General features: G+C 41.3%; 1 long non-coding RNA gene across 1 annotated transcript in view; it reads right to left on the reverse strand.

Annotated features, from left to right (window-relative positions):
• Positions 1 to 6188: 6188 nt before the first annotated feature.
• Positions 6189 to 22509, reverse strand: part of LOC309628734 — a 44478-nt gene continuing 28157 nt past the window's right edge. The window contains exon 2 of the long non-coding RNA XR_014244682.1: positions 6189 to 7060. This is a non-coding gene — a long non-coding RNA (uncharacterized lncRNA). The remainder of the gene's footprint in view (positions 7061 to 22509) is intronic.

Genomic DNA, 22509 nt, shown 5'->3' on the forward strand with positions numbered 1-22509 from the left:
TCCACTGCAGTGGAATACGCACAAACCCTGGATACGCACAAACCCTGGCTTACATCTCTGACTCTGCGTCCTGCACTATATACCCAGCAGAATTCCTGGCACACTGTGTGATTTTTGTGTGCTTAATGATATCAACTGAGTTCTGTTGGCCTGGAATTCTGGTTAACACTCTTTTTTTTTTTTTAATTTTATTTATTTATTTATTTATTTATGGCTGTGTTGGGTCTTCGTTTCTGTGCGAGGGCTTTCTCTAGTTGCAGCAAGTGGGGGCCACTCTTCATCGCGGTGCGCAGGCCTCTCACCATCGTGGCCTCTCTTGTTGCGGGGCACAGGCTCCAGACGCGCAGGCTCAGTAGTTGTGGCTCACGGGCCTAGTTGCTCCGCGGCATGTGGGATCTTCCCAGACCAGGGCTCGAACCCGTGTCCCCTGCATTGGCAGGCAGATTCTCAACCACTGTGCCACCAGGGAAGCCCTGGTTAACACTCTTGATCTTTCTCTTTGTGAGTCTCTTGATATGGACATGAATCTTTGCACATTAAACACAAGGTTCAGAGACCTAGTTTCCTGGTCTCTGAACCTTGCCTTCAGAGACCTAGTTTCCTGGTCTCTGAACCTTGCCTTCTCTCTGGTGTGGTGTGACATTTTTTTTTTTTTTTTTAATTTATTTATTTATGGCTGTGTTGGGTCTTCGTTTCTGCGAGAGGGCTTTCTCCAGTTGCGGCAAGCGGGGGCCACTCTTCATCGCGGTGCGCGGGCCTCTCACTGTCGCGGCCTCTCTTGTTGCGGAGCACAGGCTCCAGACGCGCAGGCTCAGCAATTGTGGCTCACGGGCCTAGTCGCTCCGCGGCATGTGGGGTCTTCCCAGACCAGGGCTCGAACCCGTGTCCCCTGCATTGGCAGGCAGACTCTCAACCACTGCGCCACCAGGGAAGCCCCGGTGTGACATTTTGACTTTGCTTTTCCTTTCTGTAAGCAGAGTGCCCTGTACCGTTCTCTCCCCCATGAACAGCTGTTTCCATACTAAGATGCGATTTCTTTTCTGCACTCTCAGCTCCTCAAGCTTGTAGTTTCGCCTAGTTCTTTTCAGTTTGTCCCATCTTCTTGTTACTTATAATTCCCCTGATACTTTTGAAAATATCTTTCTGTAAAGCTCCTCTTAGAAAGGCAAGAAACTCAGAGTGTAAAAATGAATAGTAAAAGAGAAGGAACTCATGCACTAGAGACCTCATCTTTAGAGAAAACTTAATCCCCATCATCCATTAAAAATGGTAAAGCATTAATAGGAAGATTTTGGCTGCAGAATAAAAGTCCTTCCTATATCTAGCTTATCTGCCCCATTCTGTTCCCCTATTTTTAGTCCTCAAATTATCTGGGTTTTTTTTTCATCAAAGAAAATATCCATGTGACTATATGGGTATGCAACAGATCATTTTTGGCTACTTAATTCTTACCTAAGAAGTTGCTCTCTATTTCTCTAAAGATTTATTTCCTATACGATTTCCACTGTGAGTTTTTCATTTTAATTAGTGAAATCCATCCTCATTCCTGCAGCCATAGGACCTTTCTCACCACCTGTACATTCGGTTTAGCCAATACAAGCACTTCTTTCCCTTCTCACTCATTTATTTCTCACTAATTCTCAAAGGGCACAGTGTTTAAGCCTCGCTAGACAACATTTCCTTTAGGAGTAACTTCTTAAAAACACAAATAACCTAATAAAACACCATACATTTCTAAATCTATTTTCTAAATATACATTAAATTTTAGGGGTGAAAAAGGAAAGTCAAACTCAAAATTATTTCCAGTCATTTTGATTTCACATATTTCACATACTTTTCCTTTGCTGAAATTCTAGAATTACAACACTTTGTAAATATGGGATGAAGGCCACTCTCAGAGGCCAGTCAACTGAGCCTTGTCATTCACTTTTGATTTGATTGCTATACTATGCCTACAATAATAGTCTATTTTGATTGTTTCAAAAGTGAAACATTTGTTAAAATCACAATTCATTTTGTTACTAAGTGAATATGAATAGTATATGAATAGCGCTGGAAGCCCAGGCAATTCCAGTTTTTCCCAAATCGTCATCCACCCCCACCCCAAGTTCATTGTTTAACATACTTTCCACAACCATTATTATGTGATGATTTGGTTCCAAGGCTGAGGGGAAACTCTATTCACCCTTCATGGAGGAATGCTACCATGAGAATTCCTAAGGGAAAACACATTCAGAGTTCCAGTTTGGACTGTACCAAGTACACCCACATTCCTAGAGCTATAAAATTCAACTCTGCTCTGACATGAAGAAGAAAGGAGTGACAAGATGGATTAGTGCTGGCAGTGGGGCTAGGAAAGGGGAAGGTGGCAGACATGTGGAGGACTGGGTATGAGTGACCACAAGATTTGGTCAGCCAGCTCAACAAAATAAGGAAGTTCCTGACGTCAGGGAGAGAAGGGAACTCCAAGCCAGCTACAAAACAGGAAGTGTACATAAATGATGTTTATAGAACGCATGTTCATAAGCAAGAGAATGTACCTCTATTTGACCTTAAATCCTTAGTATGAAATATTTTGGGACTTTTCTAAGGAGAAAACTGCAATCGTTTGCTATTGCTGGAAAATGTCTTATAGGCTGGCATTATGGGAATTTGCCTGGTTTTTTGTGGCTGCCACCCAAAACTGGTGACCACAAAGTGAAAGTTAAATATTTGCTAAAATTAAATTACTCCCCTTCTTTGTTTTTGTAGTTCTACTGAATGAAGACATTTTAGCAGTGATTTCATATTCATTAGGAGGATGGAATGTCACAGCAAGTCAATCATAGTCATAATGAAAATGCCAAGACATTCTTATATGTTTTTCCACAATCCACTATATTCAGTTGGGATAAAGTACAGGATGTCTAGTGACAAAATACTATAAATAGACGTAAATGCACTTTATCTCTCAATGTGAATAGATATAGATGATAGAAATTTGTGAGTTGTGTTCAACAGCTTCCAAAGAACATCTAAATTTCTAGCTATAAAAGCAAATTTTTCAGGATTAAACTTCAAGCTCTTTTATATAACAAATCTGAAAACTATTCCCCTAGAAATAACCAAGGAAAAACACATAGTGTTTTCAAAGGGAAGAGAATCATGATCAACACTCACAAAACTGGAGGGTGAGTGAGTTTGTTAAGTGTGGACACGTTAGAAGCTTGAACAGAGGGGTATTTAGAACAGAAGAACAGATCAGTGAATTCTAAAACGTTTTGGAACTGCTACCTACAACCCACAATTCTACTTTTTGCGTCATGGGACAGCCCATCTTCTGGAAGCATGCAACCCTTCCCACAGCTGTTACAGTTCATTGTATTTGGTATCAGTTTAAGAACATGTGCAGGCACGTAACAAAACCAAGGTTGTTCTCAGCACAGCCCGTGATTTTCTGTGAGCAATCCCAGGCACCACGAACTCTCTACGTAAGAACCATAACATATTCAACTACACCAACCAGTTCCTCCTACTGGGGGTGGGCTCTCATGATAGGAAAGGAGGAAGAGAAAATTAAATTCTGAGCACATTATCAAGGAGAAATGTTCCCATAGGTTGTAGCTATTTTAGAGCACCATGTAGAACACTTATCAGTAATATTTGCATAGTAAAAGAAAACTTTTGCAAAGAAGAGACATCAGGTATTAGACCCTTCCACCACTACTTGCCATATTTTTGCAAATCAGGTGAATCTCCTAGTCCTCTGTGATGTGGTCCATGAGGGGTTCTAAGATGTGTCACTTTGAAATAGTTAAGAAATTTATTCATTTACGAAATACAAACATGTCCACAAACAATCACAAAAGAGGGTGGTTTATTAAACAGGAAGCTGAGGATTCCTTGGACACATAGTAGACACCCAACCTAAACTAATAGATGAGGAGGGTCAGGTAGACTTTGCTGGGAGTGAATGAGAGCATGGAATTTTAAAGGACGAAAAAGAAGGGATTTAGACCCTTCTTTGAATGAAGGCCTTGGGAAAAAAGGGCAAGGGCAGGGCATATTCTAGGTACTGAGAGAAGTGGCTGCACTGTCAGTGGTGGAGAGAGAGAGATGGACAAGGGGGGGAAAGCAGGAGGAGAGATGGTGAATAAGAATAAGGCGGAAATGCCAAAGATCTGGCCGGGGAAATAAGGGTAGACCAGATTTGGCAGGTTTAGATCTATTATCAGGTTTTTTTTCGAGAATTTTGTTTTCCTCAGGGGGAAATAAATGAAGCCACTTAAAAACTTAAAGCTTCTGGAACTAATATAAAGAGAATTGTGGCTAAGAAATACCACTCCAGCTGCACCGGAGATTAAGCATTAGTCCAGGAGAAAGGTGGTTGTGAGTGTCAGACTAGAAAAGTGGTAGTGCTGAACACCGATAGTGGAGATAGAAACAACTGGTTGGAATTGAGATGCATTTAAGAAGCAGACTCAGCAGAACATGGTGAGGTCTGGGTTGTGAGGTTGAAGGAAGAGGCAAGTAGGTGGGGATACAGGAGACAAGAAATGGAGATACAGGGAAATAGTGGTCAACGAGGAGATTAAAGGTCAGAGGGAAACCAGGTATAGAGAGAGAAAGGAGGGTGTTGACAAAGATCATTTTTTAATACACCTAGTATCCTCTGAGATGTTGCCTTCAAGGGCCCAGGCGAGATCTCCAGGGATGGACCTTAGAAGAAAGGTAACAGCAGAGAGCTATTCATTGGTTAGATTTGATCATTTTGCTGAAAGAGCTCTTAAAAGAATAGACTTTGGAATTTAATTAAAAAGTAGGCCCTTCTCAGTCACAGTTTTTTCTATCTGGATTTTTTTTTAAGTATAGGGGTGTGTGTGTGTGTGTTTGTTCTGATGGGAATTTTGTATAATCAAGACTTTGTATAGCCAGCAAAGAAGTTATATTGCAAATATTTTTTTGCAATTTTAATGCCATTCAAGATGGATACCTTTACTTGAAATATTAAAGACAGTATTGCCTAGCAGGCACTTGCCTAGGACTTGCTCAACTTGAAAAGTAAATACGAAAAGAAATACGTAGGTTAATTCCTGTGCCAACCAAAATATTGTTTTCCCTTTATTGTGTCTGAGGAGTCAGACTATAGGTCAGCACCCAAGGAAAGACTTCATCTTCTCTGTTCATTCAGACTTTTCCTCAAGATCCTAAATTCACCATCTTTTCTCTTTTCTTACCTATAAGTGGCATTTGCCTCTGTAATATTCCTCTCTTCCTTTCTTCTTCCTGCCTTCCCTCACAATCTCTCTCACTCAGAAAAAAAAAAAAGCCTTCTCAATGTGCAGAGGGGTGTCAATTGTGGCATGGAGCTGTCAATCAATGAACGGTTTTTCTAAAACAGACTATTTTCTGTTCAACTAGGCTAGATGCTCACTCCACTGGACACTGGCCTGTCTGCTATCAAGTTCCACACTTATATCCCAGTGTTTTCTAGACATCTTTCTAGGATGAATGGAATGGATCGTAAAAGGGCAACTTGAGCCCATTCAGAGGTACAAGGAGAGGGAAAGGAGGCTGAATACATTCTCACCATTCCCAGAGGTACCCCCTCATAGAGCTAATGTACAAAATTCAATTCTCCCGCAGAAGCATGCTAACTAGAATAGCAGTTAGAGCTGATGAGGCGATCGAACTGAAAGAGGGGTTATTCAGTCTCTCTCTTTCTCTCCCTTTTTGCCCTCATCTCTCTCTATCCTGTATTACCTTTTTCAATAAAAATAAAATCCCCCAAACCATCACCACAGTCTAATCATGAAAACAACATCAGATAAACCCAAATAGAGAAACCTTCTACAAAATACCCAGCCAGTACTCCTCAAAACTGTCAAGGTCATGAAAAATAAGGAAAGACTGAGAAAATGTCCAGGCCATAGCAACCAGGAGATACGGCAATTAATACAGCGTTGTCTCCTGGATGGGATCCTGGAAGACAAAAAAGGACGTTAGTGAGAAAACTAATGAAATCCAAATAAAGTCTGGATTTATAGTAACGGACCAATACTGGTTTCACAGTTGTACCAGTGTGCCATGGGAATGGAGAACGCTAACATTAAGGCAAACTGGCTGAGGGTCTACAGGAATTCTGTGCTTACTTTGATAATTTTCTGTTCATCTAATTTTATTCTAAAAATAAAAAGTTTATTTAAAAAATAAAACCTTCGGGACTTCCCTGGTGGCTCAGTGGTTGAGAGTCCACCTGCCAGTGCAGGGGACATGGGTTCGAGCCCTGTTCCGGGAAGATCCCACATGCCGCGGAGCAACTAAGCCTGTGCGTCACAACTACTTAAGCCTGGGTGCCTAGAGCCCGTGCTCCGCAACAAGAGGAGCCACTGCAATGAGAAGCCCTCGCACCACCACGAAGAGTAGCCCCCGCTCGCAGCAACTAGAGAAAGCCCACGCACAGCAACGAAGACCCAACACAGCCAAATAAATAAATTAAATTAAATAATTAAAAATAAAAACTTCATCTCATCTTTTGCTCTCTTATAGCAGTAATACCCAAATATAAATAATATTTTCTATTCTACAATGTGTTCATCTCTGTTCTACATTATCTAATTTAATACTCGGAGCAGCTCCACTTGTAGCCATGCTTGGTATTATGGCCCCCATTTTACACACAAGGAAATGGATGAAAGGTTTGAGAGGTGGTAATTTGCCCATCGTTCACTGTGTTGGTTAGGGTACAGGCTAAGCTATTTTTACAAGAAGACCTCAAAAATACAGTGGCTCCAAAAAAACCCTTTTTAAAATGTGAGATATAACTGACATTTAACATTGTGTAAGTTTAAAGGTATACAACTCGTTGATTTGATACCGCTATATACGTATTGCAATATGATTACCACCATGGAGTTATCTAACACCTCTTTCCAAAAAAAAAAAACCATTTAATTATTTACTTATCTCTCATATCACAGTCTAGAGACAGTGTGAAATAGTTTGAGGACCCAGGCTCCTTCCATCATCTTCTTTGGGTTTTGCCTTTAGCAGGTGAACGCAGGCTCACTAATGCCACATCTGCATTCCAGCCCAGGGGAAAGAGGAAAAAAAGAGGGGGAACGCAGGTAACCCCTTCTTGTTGAAAACATTATAAGGAATTACCCACATCGTTTTTACTTGCAACCCATTGGCCGAAACTTATTCACACAGCTACACCTAACCTAAATGCGGTCATCTGGGAGGTAGTAACTGAGGGACTGACGCTAGAAGGATGAAAAAGGGAGGGACAATTAACCAAATGTGCCACAATCACCAGCCTTCTTAGAAGTGGAAAGAAGCCTTTAACCTAGGTTTGCTGATCTGAAGTTTGCTATTCCTATTGCCTGCTGACTATACGCTTGTACTCTCCATTCATCTCTATATAAAAGGACAACAAATAATGAATTCAGTTACTTTTTGGTTTTACTTTTTAATATCTTTTCTATAAATTTACTTATTTATTTATTTATTTACAATTAATAAAATTATTGACTTATTAGTCATTTCTTTCTGGGTCACATACTTCTGATGTTCATGTATTTTTGTGATATCAATTTAAATGTGTTTATGTTTTCTGAAATGTTTGTCCAGAGTAGTACTGTTTTCTACTTTTCCCTTAAAGCTAGAGAAAGGGCTTCCCTGGTGGCGCAGTGGTTGAGAATCTGCCTGCTAATGCAGGGGGCACGGGTTCGAGCCCTGGTCTGGGAAGATCCCACATGCCGCGGGGCAACTGGGCCCGTGAGCCGCAATTACTGAGCCTGCGCGTCTGGAGCCTGTGCTTCACAACGAGAGAGGCCGCGATAGTGAGAGGCCCGCGCACCGCGATAAAGAGTGGCCCCTGCTTGCCACAACTAGAGAAAGCCCTCGCACAGAAACGAAGACCCAACACAGCCAAAAATAAATAAATTAATTAAAAAAAAAAAAAAAGTTAGAGAAAGACTGAAGTACCAGACATACGGCTGAAGAGAACTCAGCTGTTCTATGCCGTATGGCCCATTTTGCCAATTGCCCTGTGACCTTAGAAAACCTATTTATCTGACCATTTATCTCCAGGACCAAATCCAGGAACCTAAAGATTATATACAATTTAAAGACACTCTGAGAAAAATACACAATTACTAATTCAAAATTAAGTATGAAAGAGTACTCATTTATAATGAGAAATGAAAGCATAACAAAAAATTCTAAAAGCCCACAAATACCATAAATATCACAAAATCCTGAAAAATAAGATATTTTTATGCTGCCTCACATACTATAATACTTTTCCCCTACAGTTTTGCCTGCATACTCTTTGATAACGTTTTCATATGATGACAATTTTGTAATATTTTTCTAAGGGGAACAAACAAAATTTTCATCTAGCATGATTAATTGAATTTTGTTGTTCTGTCATTGATAGTTGAGAACCATTCAAAAAGGCAACTTCACACTCAGCTGTACTTGTTTGTATTATTGCTATTGGTTTTGCCTTACAAACACAGCAATTACAATGAGTTCTATTTTGTGGGATTCCCATCTAAAAGAAGAGGAAAAATGGTGTACATATGGTTATATGTGCTACATTATCAAGTACATTTCTGATGAAGGGACTCTCTACTTTGACTAGGCTTTAAAAACAACTGAGTCCTCTCTGTTTACGGAGTTTTGTTTTTGGTTTTATTTTTTGCAATGTTTGTGTTTTACAATTTTTAAGAGCAGTTTTAGGTTTATAACAAAACTGAGAGGAATGTACAGAGATTCCTGTATACTCCATGTCCCTCATTATCAATTATCACTCACCAGAATGCTATATTATTACCAAGGATGAACGTACATCAACACATCATAATCATCCAAAGGCCACAGTTTACCTTGGGTTCGCTCTGATTTTTGTACCCTCTATGGCTTTGGACAAATATATAATGACATACATCCATCATTATAGTATCATCCGGAGTATTTTCACTGCCATAAAAATCCTCTGTGTTCTCTGACTAATCACCTCTTCCACCACCCCCCCTCCCCAACTCCTGGAAACAACTGATCTTTAAGCTGTCTCCATTTTTGACTTTTCCAAAATGTCATATAGTTGGAATCATACAGTATGTAGCCTTTTCAGATTGGCTTCTTTCACTTAGTAATATGCATTTAAGATTCCTCCATGTCTTTTCATGGTCTGCTTTACACATCAGATGACTGGAAACCTTTCTCCCAAACTAGTTTCTAACACCCTTCATTTCAAGCCTTCTTTCTTCTCTACTGTCCACTGGAGTTGGAGACTGAGTCGGGGGGAGAGGAGCACCATGTCTGGAAAGCTACTCCTACCTCGGGACAGCTAGCAGTAACTTAATCATACATGGAAGTGACCTAGAACCTTCTAAAAATACTCCACCACACCCCATCTAAGTGCATCCTCACTTCAACTTCCCTCAGCCACTTGCCACAAATGCCCCAATGTCATCCAAGACGAGGTGAAGCAAGATGGAGGAGAAGTCCAGAGGAGTCAGAAAGGAAAGAGACAGCAGTAATCTGAAGATGATGGTTTCTCTTGTAAAGTTTACAGAAATGTGTGACGATGTAATTAATCACATTGTTAGGGCCCCTCCCAGAGCCTTGGAAGGACCTGTGCTGGTGAAGTACCCTGAAGCTTAAGCTTTACGATAATCTGCCTCCTTTCTCTCACATGTAAAATAGGGATAATATTGGCCTAGCTTATTGAAGGGATTGAGTGGGGAAGATTCACATAAACACTTTGAAGATGAAAGGCTCCTGGGAGAGTAGGTACATGTACACTTGACACAGGAAATGTGTGGAGGATTTGCCCCCAACGCTATCATCTCAGTGAATGTAAAAATGAATCTCTTTCTGGTTTATTTCCAACAGTGCTTGCTTTCTTTTCCTTTTATCCTCACTTTTACGTATAATTCTGGTATCTCCTTCCCCCACCTGGCTTGTATTTTGTTCATTTTGCCATGTTTTATTTCCTGCATTTTCTGCTCCTTTTTTTTTAATCTCCCTCGAGCCCCTCCCCTCCCCCTCAACTCGCAACTCCTGTGTTTTATGTCCACTAATATAGCCACAGAGCTGCTCCCTTAGCTTTTCCTAAGCTGCTTTCCATAACTTTAAAACCTACAGATGCGATGATAGCCATCAATCTAGGAGAGACAGGCAGCCACGTGATGCCTCACTCTCCAGATGGGGTTTCGGGTGACCCTGTCTGACCACCAGGCTCAACTTATGAAATACAAACTCTGATGAAATTCATGGCAGGAGAACTCCCTGCGCGACGTGGGGCAACAGCATGATGGATAGGCCGGTGATGATGGATAGCTCCTCTCTCACCCTTAGTCCATGAATTTTGGTTCAAGAGTTTCCGCCAGCAGGGACTGAATTGTCCCAGAGATAACAATACTCCACCAGGAGCTGGGCTCTGAGTTGATTGCTTGCTTAGGGATATCTACTACCCTCATTACTCAGGAAAGCAAATTATTACTAACGATGTAAGGTTTTAGTTCATTTCAGTGGTTTTTAAATTAAACAGCTTGGCAGATGGATCAAGATGCCAAGCACTGTAAAAAAAAAAAAAAAAAACTCTTCTAAAGTATGGACAAAACATGGAATTAAAGTAGAAGGGAAGATTTATATATTGAAGCTTAATAATCCTCCTTGTCATCTGTTCATTCTTTTTGGGAAATAACTATTACAGCCCACTATAATCTTAATCCTCCATAGTTGCTTTTTTTTTTTTAAATACATGACCCTTTTTTAGTACTAGGAAATGAATCTGAAATCTGAATATGAAAAAAATTGGGTGACTTTAATATGCCTGCTAACACTGTCTCAATCCTCATGGTGCCTCTGAAAGATGTATGGAATGTATTTTTATCTCCATTTTACAGAATGTGAAACCAAGATATCCCAAAGCTCTTTAACATACTTAAGATCACACAGTGACTCAGTAATATAGTCAGAAATAAAAGCCAGCTTTTCTAACAAGAAGGGCTCTGACAATTAATCAGAAACACAGCAAGTCTGCTCTTTGATGACTAGAAATTTCATCTGAAGCCAGAGGATGATTTGAGCAGGAATAAAATTGTCACAGCTGGTGATTATATCTTTAGGAGGTTTTCTGTCCAAAAACCTGTAACATAACATAACCTGTTTAGATTTGGTACATCACAGTGAAGATAATGACCCAAAAAAATTCTTATAAAGAATATCTTATTCTACCTCATTTATCTCATTGATAAAATTCACAAGTCATTCCTATGGAAAGCAGTATCCATAGACCCCAGTGGAAAAAGAAGTTGCAATGCATATTTCAAGATCTGGTAAGAAGACAGTCGAGCATCTGGGAAATTGGACTCAGTTACCTCCTAGGGCATCTGGTTCCTGGTCCTGGAAACAACACTGCAAAGTATAAATAATAATGGCCAGGGCTTCCCTGGTGGCGCAGTGGTTGAGAGTCTGCCTGCCAATGCAGGGGACACAGGTTCAAGCCCTGGTCTGGGAGGATCCCACATGCCGCGGAGCAACTAGGCCCGTGAGCCACAACTGCTGAGCCTGCGCGTCTGGAGCCTGTGCTCCGCCAACAAGAGAGGCCGTGATAGTGAGAGGCCCGCGCGCCGCGATGAAGAGTGGCCCCCGCTCGCCGCAGCTACAGAAAGCCCTCACACAGAAACTAAGACCCAACGCAGCCAAAAATAAATAAATAAATAAATAAATAATAATTAAAAATAATAATAATGGCCACTTCTACATGGAATAGATGTGGCAAAAATCACCCTTTGTATCCCAGTGTTTGGTTTAGCCTGATGAGCAGGTATTCAATGCATAATTATTGACTATGAAGGGGGAGGATATGTAAATAACCAGTGATAATCAGATGGACTGCTATCGCTCTGCCCAACACATTTCCACCTGCAGATGCTATTAATGTGCCTGGAGTATTTCAGGTTCTTTCCACTACCTAACACATTTCCAACCAAGAGAGTTCTTCCATCTAACTTCAACAAAAAGAATTTCCCATCTCTATGAATATCAAGGTTTTACATTAATAACTGCCATCACATCACTTTAACTGAACAGATAACCACTAATTCAGTGGTTTTCCAACTGCATTGAGCATAATAATCACCTGGGGTGCATGTTATACATAGATTTTCAGGCCTCCAGCAATTTTGATTCAGATGGGAGGGCAGAACTCAGCATTTAAACAAGAACCCCAGGAGGTTTGATACAGGCATTCCAAGGACCACTCTTAGAGAAAAAAAAAAAATCTCTATATAATGGACCTATTCCAGAGATAAAGAAAAACAGATTCAGAAAAGATTCTTGCCCAAGGCAACACATTCATTCCATCATTCAGTCATTTGACAAATACTTACTGTGGGTATAGATGACCAGACAGTATTGGTTTCTGCAAAACTGGAACCTGGTCTGGTCCACAGTCAATTACTATTTCTAATCTGCCTGCAGCCAGATGTTATGCAAGTTCCAAACAGTACACGAGACTGGCTGGGGTGAACTCAGGAAAGGCTTCGTGGAGCAGGCAGAATTTGGACCAAATTCCAGCCACCAACATGAAGAGAAGGAAACTGGGTCAGCAAAGACAGAGACTTCATATATACAATGGAAGATTATTCAGCCATAAAAAGAAACGAAATTGAGTTATTTGTAGTGAGGTGGATGGACCTAGAGTCTGTCATACAGAGTGAAGTCAGTCAGAAAGAGAAAAACAAATACCGTTTGCTAACACATATATATGGAATCTAAAAAAAAAAAAAAAAAATGCTTCTGATGAACCTAGGGGCAGGACAGGAATAAAGACACAGACGTAGAGAATGGACTTGAGGACACAGGGAGGGGGAAGGGTAAGCCGGGACAAAGTGAGAAAGTGCCATGGACTTATATATACTACCAAATGTAAAACAGATAGCTAGTGGGAAGCAGCCGCCTAGCACAGGGAGATCAGCTCGATGCTTTGTGCCCACCTAGAGGGGTGGGATAGGGAGGGTGGGAGGGAGGGAGATGCAAGAGGGAAGAGATATGGGGACATATGTATATGTATAGCTGATTCACTTTGTTATAAAGCAGAAACTAACACACCATTGTAAAGCAATTATACTCCAATGAAGATGTTAAAAAAAAAGAATAAGAGTCATCAGTGGTGGTAGAAATCAGAGTAATGTTTACTTTGAGCAGGATGTAGTGACTGGGAAGGGTCAAGAGGAGACTTCTGGGATTCTGAGAAAATTCTGTCTTCACTTGGGTGTTTGCCTTGTGAAAATTCATCAAACTGTACACTTAATGATTGTGTAGTTTTTCTGCATGTTCACAAATTATGAATTACTTTAAAACAAATTAAAATTATAAACTTTAAAAAAAAAAAGTGGCTTGTGTCTAGAACCTCAGGTTGCACTCAGAGGACCAGACAAGCAAGGTAGAGAAAGCACAAGGGTGATGTAACTCAGGAACCCCACTCAGCATATTTCAGGAGACCTCAAAGCCTTATCTCATGTATCTCTTGGGTAGTTCCCACTGCTACACTCAAGTTTGTTGGGAACAGGAGAATCCCACCGGCCGTGACCCAAGCCCTCCATACCCAAGTACACTTGAGTCTCCAGTGTCAGCAGCCTTGTCCTAAGCACCTCTCTTCCCCCAGGCTTTCCAGCAGAAAGAACCTCTTCCTCACAAACAATTTATTGATGCAGAAGGATAGGGCATACGATGGAAAGGGCTGCATGCAAAAATCAGACAAGAAGTATAAATATGACCTGGGAAAAGTCCTCAGGACGCAGGGGCCTCATGATGGAGAAGAGAAACACTAATCAAGATGCAGAAGCATGGAGTGATTTCTCAGGGCACTTTGGTTCTCAGCCTGGGTTGTGTATTAGAACCACCTATGGAGATTTTGAAAAAATATTGAAGCCTTGGCAGCCCCATGACCAATGGAATCAGGAGTTGTAAGGTGGAGTCCGGACATCAATACATTTTGAAAGCCACCAGGTGGTTCTAGTATGCACCCAAGAGGTTGTGAACCACTGATCTAATAAGGCAGAGCTTGAGGAAAACAAATGCAATGTAAGTGTACTGGAGCCAATGAGTTGAGATTCAGGTGGCTTTAAATAGAACGATTTCAACCTGTGACTAAGAGGTCAAGCAAGAAAGGCATAAGTAATCCAATGAGCGCGGGTTAAAGGTGTGAGGCGGCCAATCTGAGAGTGACACCTAGATATTGCCTGAGGATCTTGTAGAGGACCTGAGTGGTAAGCTACATGTGCCAGCTTAGAGAAATTGAATTCATAAATAAATCAATAAATCTATTACTATCTCCACTTGTCAAATAAGGAAACTCAGTCATGCATAGGTAAAATTGCCCAACGCTCTTAATACAGCAATTGCCCAAAAATAAATAAATGATTACCAAATCAAATTGATTTTGATACAGGCAATAGAATACATTTGGTTGAATTATAGGACATTGACATTTTTATAGGTTATAAATAGTTGAATATTGGCAATTTCACATGGCTTATCCTAATACATTCCCATCCAATCTTGTCTCTAGGTTGTTTCTTATTCAATTGTTGCTGCTCACATATTTATACAGAAAGTCTAACTGTATCTTGGCCTGATAGTCCTCCAGAGCCTTCTTCTAAATACTAATTCTATCATACCAGAATTGTCTACATTCATATGTCAACTTGTCTGTCTTTCTATTTGTCTCATATCAGCAATCGGTTCCACTTGATAAAGAGTATAAACCAAGAGAAGAAGAGTAAATAACTGACTCTCCCTGACAACAAAATCAGACTAATAAACTTGTTATAGGGCTATCAACCTTAGCAGGAAAAACTGAGATTGACTAGGCAGCTTCCACCTTTCCATGAGAACAAGGGCAAAGCTTGCAGCCAAGTAACAGAAATGAAGTCTGTGAACTTAATCTCTAATAAAATGTTTAATAAAATCAGAGAAGAAGAACAAACTCTTATCCCCTTAGAATGTTCTGGGTATCAGAATATCCTAGAAGAAACTTTGCTGGCTCTAACATCAGTTCAGTAAGTACGGCTATGCCAAGGAAAGTTTGGTTGTCATCCTAACTCTGTACTCCTCAGAGGGTCCCATTTTTTATTCAGCCTCACCAGATTGCTTTGAGTAAGCTCCATGAGGTCAAGGCCACCTCTGTTTTATTCAGCTCTTGATCACCAGTGCCTGGCCCAGTACATGGCATGAGCTAAAGGTGGATACGTATTTTGGAAAGAATATGTTTATAAAAGCAGGAGTTGATGTAGTCACAATACAAACAATGGCTGGTTTTCTAATCCCAACTTGCTCGTAACCGGCTATGTGATATTGGACCAGTCATTTAAATTCTTTGGGCCTCCCTTTTCCTCGTGAGTGAAAGAGGGGATTGGGATGGAATCCCTCTTCACCTCTGTAATTCCAGAGCACAGAAGTAAGTGTGATGGGGCTGGTCTTGTGCACAGCACAGTTAACATTTCTGCACTCTTTCCCTCGTCTGTTCATCAGTCCTCTCTGTACTTTCCCAAGAGCACAGCAGAGAAGGGCAGGGAGTACAAAATTATGAACCAAATTACAAAGAATTCTCAGGAGGCTTCTCGGGGTATCTGAGTTTGCCTGACCACAGGGGATCTTACAATAGCAAGGCTCAGAGGGACAAAGCCTCAGTATGCAGAAGTTAGATTCTTTGTGCATTGTCTGATTCGATTTGGGAATAATTTCTCAATCATATTTCCTTCCATGAGGTCTACATTTTTGTTTCAGTTCAGTGAAGATTCTATTCCCTCTCTTTTTAAAAATAATTGAAAAGTTTCTGTGAAAAGCCAGCTCCTCCCCAGTGGAAGGAGACTAGCTAACAGCATCTTCTTAGCCAGGTCGGACTTTTAAAGCTCTCTGTCTTTGAGGAGAGATGCATTCCCCAAGAGATAAATGGCACATGTCCTAGGATTCCACTCTATTCTGGAGGAGGGAAGGTGACCCCAAAAACCACCACTTTTAACCCTCTATTTCCCAACCTCTTCATAATCCTTTCTACAAGGTTATAAGTTGGATCAAAAGGACTATATACTCTAAAGGAAAGGGAAAAAGTGGAAGAAAACACAGATAAAAAGACCTGGCAGTCTACATATCTACTCACCTAATAGAAAAAAGTCCTTGAACTCCAAATATATACTTCCCTATACATGTCTAGGTAGATAACAGAAAGAGGTCTTAGACACTTAATTTCTTTATGAAGTTTGACCAACATCGTTAAATCGTTGATACTTTTTGGAACATTTAGTTGTTTATGAAGCAACTATGAGGAAAATATCACTGTCCTGATCAGAGACAGAGAATACCACATGGTTTACTGCTGTGTCCTACAGCAATTCAAACCTTAGCAGCTCAAAGCAATATTCATTTTATGATATCTTAAGATCTTGTGTATCACATCAGGAATTCAGGCTAGACTCAGATGGGTAAGTTTTCTGCTGCCTGTGACATTGTCTGAGGTTGCCCAGGATGTTTGCCTGGTGGATGGGTTTGGTGGAGGGTCCAATGTGGTTTCATGCACATGTCTGACACCCAGGCAGTGATGACTGGGAGGCTGGGCTCAGCTGGGGCCACTGGCCAGAGTGCCTATGCTGAACTCTCCAGCACAATGGTCTCAAGTAGCTGGACTCGCATGGCTCAGTGTTCTTGGAGGAAGTTTTCTAAAAACCAGGAGATGGAACTTTTGCCAGTTTCTTAATGGCTGGGCTGGGCAACCAGTAAAATATCATTTCTGCCATTTTCTCCTAGTCAAAGCAATCACTGAGTCACACGTTTTCAAGGCAAAGGGATAGAGACAACCACCACCCCCAAACCTCTTGAAAGGAAGAGAGTAAAAGAACTCAGTTTAATGTGCCGTAACTCACAAGGTCCCCCCAAGGTAACACTTCCTGGGGCACCCACATCTGCAATTGGGCAAGTCAGCATAGGCTGCTGAGACCTACTTATAAAAAAGCACAAGAGGTCTGCCAGAAAAAGAGCTGTGGGAAACACTGAAACCAGTGCCAGGCTGGAGAATGTGAAGAGAAAGAGGCTGCAGTGTAATCAGTAATCACTGGTTCATGACACTCATGCTGGGGACAGGAGCCCCTCTGAGGAGGGAGAACGAGCAGAGCTGAGCACAGATGATTAAGACAGGTAAGTGTGCTCCTATGAAGCGTCGATTATATTGCCCCTCTGCTCCCGCTGGTGAGGAAACTGGGGTCATAATTCTCTTCAGGAAATGAGAGCTCTGAAAAATGGAAAGACTGGATAAAATAAGTTACAATCTTTAGAGGTTTTTTTTTTTTTTTAATAATGAAAGCTTTCCTACTTGGGAACAACTTTAGCATTCTCTAGGGAAACTTTAACAACTTTTGCACACTTTTTTCCCTTGTGCATGTAGTGGATGTGTGTGAGCCCCCCAAATCGCCCTTTAAGACAAGGTACTCCTTCCCTATCCACTGGGAGTGTTGGCAGCTGATCCAAAGTTCTCATCTGAGTTGCTTCCTAGGAATCACTCTGTTCTGAAAAGAGCCACCTTGTCCAATGGGCAGCCTCCGTCTAATTACTGACCCTTCTCATGGGATCAGCTGATGCCTTCTTGATGGCTGCCTTACAGTTCAACCCTCCCCTCTGTGCAATCTTACCTCCTCTTGTGCATAAGAGTTGAACTCAAGAACATTCCCAATAAGTTTCTGCACACAAAGCTCCATCTCAGAGTTTGTTGCCTGGGAAACTCAACCATAAATATATCAGCAACTGGGGTCCCAACAATGATGAAAGGAATCTCTGTGTACTTTGGAAGCCCTGGGAGTGACCAGGTGAGATGGAACCAGCCATCCAGGGCACTTGCCAATTACACTGCCCCTCAACAGGAAAGCCTCAGAATGGCAACCACATAACCAAGGGAAAAGGCTCTGAATGTTTCCTGGGGGTGAACTTGTTCTCTACTCCAGCGGTCCCCGAACTTTTTGGCACCAGGGACCAGTTTCATGGAAGGCAATTTTTCCATGGTCCAGGGTGCGGGGGCGGGGGGAAGGTTTCGGAATGATTCAAGTGCATTACATTTATTGTGCACTTTATTTCTATTATTATTACATTGTAATATAAAATGAAATAATTATACAACTCACCATAATGCAGAATCAGTGGGAGCCCTTAGCTTGTTTTCACTTGCCACTCACTGACAGGGTTTTGATATGAGTCTGCAAGCAATTGATTTATTATGGTCTCTGTGCAGTCAAACCTCTCTGCTAATGATAATCTGTATTTGCAGCCGCTCCTCAGCGCTAGCATCACTGCCCGGGCTCCACCTCAGATCATCAGGCATTAGACTCTCATAAGGAGCACGCAACCTAGAACCCTCGCATGCGCAGTTCACAGTAGGGTTCACGCTCCTATAAGAATCTAATGCCACCGCTGATCTGACAGGACGCGGAGCTCAGGTGGTAATGTGAGTGATGGGGAGTGGCTGTAAATACAGATGAAGCTTCGCTTGCTCGCCCGCCGCTCACCTCCTGCTGTGCGGCCCTGTTCCTAACAGGCCACGGACCAGTACTGGTCCATGGCCCAGGGGTTGGGGACCCCTGCTCTACTCCATTCAGCCATGTGCTGGCAAACTGGCTCTCTGGAGAAAAAAGAGCCCTAATTTATAGGCTTTGCTGATATCCATGTGTAAATTCTCCTACCCTGGCTGATTTCAAGCTATGGACTGTTTAACAACTGGGCTCATTAAATTCCTAAGTATTTCACAATCTCTTGGGGACCAGTAAGAGCCACCTCCAGTGCATCAATGCATGTGAGCAAACTGTCCCGCTCAGACCTGCTTGGATCAGCCGTGAGCACCAAACTCACAGCAAATCCAGTACAGGCCTAGGCTCCCTGTGGCATGAGAATCAGAAAAAGATCACAGTGGTTAAGCAAAGCAGTCAAATACTCTCTGGGTGAATCTGAATGCAAGGTATATAGAGAATATGAGCAGCGGACACCAGGGAGTAAAAGCTAAGAAGGCAGATGCAGGGGTGCACAGGGACCAGGATGTGGTGGAAACTATGAGTAAGCAGTTGGTAGTGAGAGATAACTGAGTGAGGCCAAGAACAGAAACTGAAAGACACTCCAAGTGATGTAGAGACAGGAGGAGTAGCTGAGCAGTCTTAGAGGTGGGGCCATACGGCAGAGAGCGATCAACCTACACAGTGGACACGGTGCCTCCAGAGCGGCATTATACCCCAGACAGCAGTACAGAGCTCTGCTGTCTAAGTGGATTGCCTATCCAGCTGAGGAGGTCTCCATCTTCCTTATTTTCATATACATCCTTACAATCAGCCCGTGTTATCTGAAGTCATCAGAGAAAATTGCTGTTGCTTACAAAGACACCAGTTTATTAACCCCAGGTCACCATCTGAGCTGAACAGCCACAAGGCAGAAACAAATTCAGAGTGTGTGCAAAGGTTTTTGACATCAGCAGAAACAACCCAAAATAAAGACAGCAGAATCCTTGTGACAATAAGGGAAAGACAAAGCCATTTTCTTCTGAGGGTCTAAATATCTATCAAACCAGCATGATTAAGTCACTCTTTTGTCTGCTAGTGAAGGGAAAGACTGCTAAGGACTTGAGTACCACTCCTTATTAATTCAACAAATATTTAATGAAGGTTTATTTTGAGAGCCCCACACTGAGTAGGACTCTGGGGATGCAATGGTAACAGACAGAAACAGACAGACTCTCCATTGTTGGAGCCTGTAGTCTAGTGGAGGAGGTAAATATTTGATCAAAAGATGTCCATAGAAAACATAGAACCCAACCGTGCCACCTGCTAAGAAGCAGAGACACAGGGTCCCATGAGACTTCACAGTGGGGTTGAGGTGATTTGACGTAGACGAGGAGATCAGAGAAGTCCCTAAAAAGTGATGGATGAATTAAGATCTGAACAACGTGTTCAACTGAAGAGAGGAGGAAAAAGTACACCAAACTTAAAAACTTCTGCACGGCAAAGGAAACAATCAACAGAGTAAAAAGGCAACCTACAGGCGGGAGAAAATATTTGCAAACCATGTATTTGACATCTAGAATATATAATAAAAACTCCTACAACTCAACAACAATAACAAGAAAATAGCCTGATTTTAAAAACGAGCAAAGAACTTCACTATATATTTCTCAAAGAAGATAAATTGCCAAAAAGCGTATGAAACATCATTGATTATCATATAAATAATCATAGAAATGAAAACCACAATGAGATATACCCCCTCATACCTACCCACTATAGAAAAAAAAGAAAGAAAGAAAAGAACAAGTATTGGACAAGGATGTGGAGAAATTGGAACTTCTGTGCACTGTTGATAGAAATGTAAAATGGTGCAACTACTATGGAAAACAGTATGGAGGTTCCTCAAAAAATTAAAAATAGAATTACCAAAGGATCCATCAATCCCACCTCTTGTTATATATCCAACAGGATCTCAAAGAGATATTTGCATACCCATGTTCATTGCAGCATTAAACACAATGGGCAAGAAGTGGAAGCAACCTAAATGTCCACCAACAAATGAATGGATAAAGAAAAAATATGTATACACACACACACATACAATGGCACATTAGTCTTAAAAAAGAAGGAAATCCTGTCATATACAACATGGATAAACCCTGCCGACACTATGTTAAGTGAAATAAGCTAGTCACAAAAGAAGACAATACTGCGTGATTCCATTTATGTGAGGTACTTAATGTAGTCAAACTCGTAGAAACAGAAATAGAATGTGGTCACCAGGGGCTGGGGGAAGAGGGAAATGAATAGTTGTTGTTCAATGGGTAGAGTTTTAGTTTTGCAAGATGAAATAGTTCTAGAGATCTGTTGTACAAAAATATGCATATAGTTAGTACTACAGTACTATACACTTAGAAATGGCTAAGATAGTAAATTTTACATTTTGTGCTCTTCAACACAAGTTTTTTAAAAACAGGAAATAACCCAAGTGTCTGTTAACAGATGAATAGATAAATTGTGATACATACATACAAGGGTTTCAGCCATAAAAAGGAACAGAGTACAGGCTACAACCTGGATGAACCTTGAAAACACTATGCTAAGTGAACGAAGCTGGATACAAAAAGTTACATGTTGTATGATTCTATTTATAGAAAATAGAAATATACGGAATAGGTTAATTCATAGAGACAGAAAGCAAATGAGTGGTTGCTAGGGGACAGGACAAAGGGAAGAATGGAGAATAACTGCTTAGTGGATACCAGGTTTTCTTTGGGGACACTGAAAATATTTTAGAACTAGGTATAGGTGGTGGTTGAACAATACTGTGAATGTACTAAATGCCACTGAGGACTTCCCTGGTGGTCCAGTGGTTGAGACTCCGTGCTTCCAATGCAGGGGGCACGGGTTCGATCCCTGGTCGGGGAACTAAGATCCCACATGCCGTGCGGAGCAGCCAAGAAACAAATAAAAAGTAAAAATTAAAAAATTAATGCCACTGGGGCTTCCCTGGTGGCGCAGTGGTTGAGAATCTGCCTGCCAATGCAGGGGACACGGGTTCGAGCCCTGGTCTGGGAAGATCCCACATGCCGCGGAGCAACTAAGCCCAAGAGCCACAATTACTGAGCCTGCGCGTTTGGAGCCTGTGCTCCGCAACAAGAGAGGCCGCGATAGTGAGAGGCCCGCGCACCGCGATGAAGAGTGGCCCCCGCTCGCCGCAACTAGAGAAAGCCCTCGCACAGAAACGAAGACCCAACACAGCCTAAAAAATAAATATAAATAAATAAATAAATTTATTTTTAAAAATAAATAAATAAATAAATGCCACTGAATTACTCTCTTTAAAATAGTTTTATGTTATGTGAATTTCACCTCAGTAAAAAATTAAAGCATTAAATATTATTTTTTAACATTAAATATATATACATTTAATATATATATATATATATTTTTTTTTTATAAATGTATTTATTTATTTATTCATTTCTGGCTGTGTTGGGTCTTCGTTTCTGTGCGAGGGCTTTCTCTAGTTCTGGCAAGCGGGGGCCACTCTTCATCGCGGTGCGCGGGCCTCTCACTATCGCGGCCTCTCTTGTTGCGGAGCACAGGCTCCAGACGCGCAGGCTCAGTAGTTGTGGCTCACGGGCCTAGTTGCTCCGCGGCATGTGGGATCTTCCCAGACCAGGGCTCGAACCCGTGTCCCCTGCATTGGCAGGCAGACTCTCAACCACTGCGCCACCAGGGAAGCCCCATTTAATATATTTTATACGTGTATATATATTTATATGTGTATATACGTGTGTGTGTATGTATATATATATATATATATATATATATATATATATAATATATATATATATATAATACACACATACATACATACACATACAGGATTCTTGGACTGACAACCTCTTACTATCTAACTAGATTAAATAAGACAACTAGGACCACCCACTATAAATCTCTCATTTTAAATCC

Source organism: Balaenoptera borealis, assembly GCF_965194805.1.
Source record: "Balaenoptera borealis genome assembly, chromosome: 5".
NCBI classification, from domain to species: Eukaryota; Metazoa; Chordata; class Mammalia; order Artiodactyla; family Balaenopteridae; genus Balaenoptera; species Balaenoptera borealis.